Source organism: Sciurus carolinensis, unplaced genomic scaffold, assembly GCF_902686445.1.
Source record: "Sciurus carolinensis unplaced genomic scaffold, mSciCar1.2, whole genome shotgun sequence".
Classification (NCBI taxonomy): Eukaryota; Metazoa; Chordata; class Mammalia; order Rodentia; family Sciuridae; genus Sciurus; species Sciurus carolinensis.
In genome coordinates, this window is record NW_025920155.1 from 11,732 (window position 1) to 15,558 (window position 3,827).

Genomic DNA, 3,827 nt, shown 5'->3' on the forward strand with positions numbered 1-3,827 from the left:
AATTGGTTACATTACTGATTTATAAATATCACAATTATGACTCAGTTGTGGATAGTAAACCTTCTCTTTTCTATTTTGTTTCACATTGGGATCATTATATTTAAATTTAAATGACTATGTACATGAATAAATGTATTCAACTTTGATATAAATATCATTGTTTTCTTATGCCTACTTGTTACCATGTAGAGAAACATAAGACTCTCAGATTTTTTTCTCATATATATATATAGTAATAATATACTATATATGGGATACAAAATAACATTTATGTATGTATATTGCATGTCTGGGTGTAGGAGTGTATACGTATATAAATATGGTGACAGTCTTTGTTGGGTGGCACACACCCACCAAAACCACGGTGGGCAAGGTCCATTGGTGGAAGCTGTGACATAACCCTGCAGGGAGACACCACAAGGACCGCCTTCACAGAAGCGGCCAGCATCAGGGAGTCTTCCCCACGAGGAAAAGCGAGATAAGAGGCTGTGGTCTCTGGCCCACCAATTCAGCTCTGCTCTGAGGAGGTCAGCCAGCCAGCAGCACCGCCAAGTTGTGTAGGAGCGCCACTCTTGGCTCCACCCGGCTGCCGTCGCTCTCCCCAGCGCATGCGCGAAAAGCAGACGGGCATTCAGTTCAGCTTGCGCAGGACACGTGAGGTGCCCTGCTCCAGGAAGCGTCCAGTATGCCCTCTTCCCCACCACATGCCGCCCAGAGGCCACCTGGCCTGGCCTCCTGGACCACCTCCTCCCGCACCTGAGGCGGCTGCCCTAAGTACGCATCCTTAGATTCTGGCGGCTTTCCTGGCTACAGCACCATGCCTGGTTGACCAAGCCCCTCCACACCCTTCCTCGTACTGGATCCCTGGACTGGATTTCAACACCCCTGCCCGGCAGAAGACACAAGGCAACAAAACACGTGAGGGGTAGGCAGCGAAAGCACCAGCAGGGCAACTGGGTATGCTCAGAAAGCAGTCAGGTTTGCATTTCAAACAGGCAGCTCTTGGATTAAACTATGAATGCTGGGGGCGCTGAGGAGCGGGGGCACTCAGGGGGCATTGGATCTGGGAGGAAAGCTAGGAGAAAGGAACAGAGGAGCAGGGCAGGACGAGGAGCCAGGACAAGGACCACTAGGCAGAGGAGGAGTTCTTGGGGTGGGGCAGGCCCTCCTGGAACTTGGAGTGTCTTTTGTTGCCTTTTGGAAAAGAGAGTACAAAATAAAGGAGACAGAAATTAGAAGGGTGAAAAAGGAAGTGGAGAGTGAGTGAGTGTGTGTGTGGGGGTGGGAAGGTGTGACCAGAAAGGGCCAGGGCATGAAGGAGAACCAGGGTTGTTGGCGAGGCGGACCTTCCCAGCCTGAGAACTGCCATTTGGGTCTGTGTCAGAACCCCTGCCTAGTGGCTGAATATGACACACGCCACAGTGGCCCCCAGCGGGAGCTGTCTTGGTGCCAGGGGTGTACACTGAGGGACAAGTCTGTGACATCCTTTATCCACTTCTCATTGTTAGTTCCCACAGGTAGCAGCACTTCTGGAAGACTAGGTGATGGATTGAAGGACAGCTGCAGGCAGGGACTTGAGATCCTGGAGACAACAGGTATCTGAAGTCAGTCAAGAGGCAGGGGAAAAAGAGGTGGTGGAGCAGACGACCCCAGCGTTTTGGGGAGGTGGAGAATCCTGCCATGGGAAGGCCACCTGGAGATCAACTGCCAGGTAAGTACTGCATTGCCACCCAGTGCTCAGCAAAGCCAGGGGCACTAGTGGATGGATGACATGCTATCTTGGTTGATGACCTTGCTAAAGGCATAAAATATTTTCTGTGCTGGGAGGAAATATATTTGTTAGAGAATTTAAAAGAGGGAATTGTGGCTGGAACCTAGGTGGTTGTTCCAAGAAATGGGATTGGGTCCGGGCAGAAAAGTCCAGAAGGTGATCAGGTGCAGAGGATATTGTATCTCCTGGACTGTGTTTGGGAAATTCCTGTGTACCATGCAAGTGCCTGTAATGGGATGTTAATAAGGGGAGAGATGGCCAGGAGAGAGCCCAGGTCACCCCAACCAACTGACTTTCCCTTTGATTTCTCTCCTTCCGATGAGAGATCCAAGGTATTAATCATGAGGTCTGGCTGAGCTGATAGACTCTGTGTGTGTGTGTTGTGTGTGTGTGTGTGTGTGTGTGTGTGTGTGTGTGTGTGTTTATTTGTGTACCTGTACCTGTGTGTGCCCATCCATGCTTGCATGAGATTCCTGGGTGTGGCCCATGTTTGATTTCATAGGGTGTTTATGACAGCATCTGAGCCAGCCACCTGTAGGGGCCCCATGCTTGAATTGCACATCAGGTATCCAAGAAAAAATGTTGGTCTTGGAATAAAGCAGGGGAAAGTACTTAGGTGGTGTGTAATTGACACATGCATGCAGTCAATTCTAACTTGGCAGTGGTTGCTGAATTGTAGTGGATCTCCTTTCTGGAATCCTCTTCCGGCATAGTCTCCTTAGAGCATGGCTGATTTCTGCTTGTTTTTAAGTTAGAGACTTGGAGGGTGAAAACTGGAGCAGTAGATTGTGCTTATCTTCCTGGCTAGGTGTGTGTTGCATTTGTTGTTGATATGCATGCAAATGCACTTGTGCAACTCTTCTTACATGCTGGTTGGAAGTGAAGAGAATGCAGGCGTTTTGGTATTTCTCCAAGGTTCTTCTGTTTCTTGTGTGTGTGTGTGTGTGTGTGTGTATGAGTGTGTATAGTATATATATATACATATATTTATATTTTAATGCATTACATATGTAACAGTGTGTAAACTGTGAGTGTGCTTGTAGTTGTGCGCATGCGTTTGCATCTATGTATATAAATAAGGTGACACTGTTTGTCGGGTGGCTCACAACCTCATTGTCCCCTGGGGCAGTGCCAGTGGTGGAAGTTGGGACATCACCGGGCAAGGAGGCGGGTCAAGGACGGCCTTCACTGAAGTCGCATGCATCAGTGAGCCTTCCCAGCGTGGCAAAGCCAGAGAAGAAGCTGTGGACTCCGTCCCACCAATTCAAGCCTGCATGGTGGAGCGCTGTCAGCCAGCAGCACCGGGAAGTTGTACATGAGCGCTATTCTTGGCTCCACCCTACTGCCATCGCACTCCAGAGTGCATGTGCGAAAAGCAGCCTGCCGTTCTCTTCAGCGTGCTCAGGAACCTTGAGGCGCCATGCTCCGGGAAGCATCCAGTGCACTCTCTTCCCCACCACATGACGCTCAGAGTCCATCTGGGCTGGCCTCCTGGAGCACCTACTCCCGCACCTGAGGCGGCCATGCGTAGTACGGGTCCCTAGCCTCTGCCGGCTTTCCTGGCTCTAGCACCGTGCCTGGTCACTCAAGTCCCCCGCTCCTCATGCTGCATCCCTGGGCTGTCTTTGGTCGCCCCTGCCACGCAGAAGACCCTAGTCAAGAAGACACATGAGAGGTTGGCAGCAAAGGCACCAGCGGGGCAACTGGGTATGCTCTGAAAGCAGTCAGGGTTGGGTTTCAAGGAGGCAGGTCTTGGATAACAGCTAAGAATGCTTGGGGTGTGAAGACACCGGGACACTCATTGGGCACTGGTTCATGTAGGATGGTTAGAAGAAATGGGCAGAATAGTGGGGCAGAAGTAACCAGGACTAGGAGCAACAGGCACAGGAGGAGTTCTTGGGGTGGGGCAGGCCCTCCTGGAACTTGGAGTGTCTTTTGTTTCCTTTTGGAAAAGAGAGTACACAATAAAGGAGACAGAAATTAGAAGGGTGAAAAAGGAAGTGGAGAGTGAGTGAGTGTGTGTGTGGGGTGGGAAGGTGTGACCAGAAAGGGCCAG